The following is a 537-nucleotide window of genomic DNA, read 5'->3' as shown; positions in this document are numbered from 1 at the left end:
TTAGTGCACTAAGCATGGTGTATCGCTAACTCCCCGGATTAGTTTATTTCTTGTGTAAAAGATGTCCTCAGTTGCAAGTTCATTTTAAAAATTTCCTTATCAATCGATCGTTAATATTCAATTTAGTATCTTACCGAATAAGACGTAATAACAATAATAATATAATAATAATAATAATAATAATAATAATAATAACTTTATTATTTCTGTAGCGCGAAATTTATTCATATATGATCTAAAACGCTTTACAATTTGGTACAATGAAGGCTAACTAATGGTACTGTTATTTACAACTGATATAAAACTTGTATAATTGATAAAAAAAACTAACAGTGTTGCTAACTAACAATACAAAGAGAACAAAAAATGATTATATATAATATGTAGCAATAGTCGAATAAATAAGGAAATAGGTAAAAAAGCTAAATCTAAAATATCTAAAAATATGCTTTCCTAAAAGATGCATCTTAAATTGTTTCTTGAGTGAAGTAATGTTACTCAGTGAATAACCCTAAGACTGGGCGGTAATGCATTCCC

The sequence above is a fragment of the Montipora capricornis genome, chromosome 10 (genome assembly GCF_036669925.1).
Source record: "Montipora capricornis isolate CH-2021 chromosome 10, ASM3666992v2, whole genome shotgun sequence".
In the NCBI taxonomy this organism is placed as follows: domain Eukaryota; kingdom Metazoa; phylum Cnidaria; class Anthozoa; order Scleractinia; family Acroporidae; genus Montipora; species Montipora capricornis.
This window is presented reverse-complemented; position numbering follows the sequence as displayed.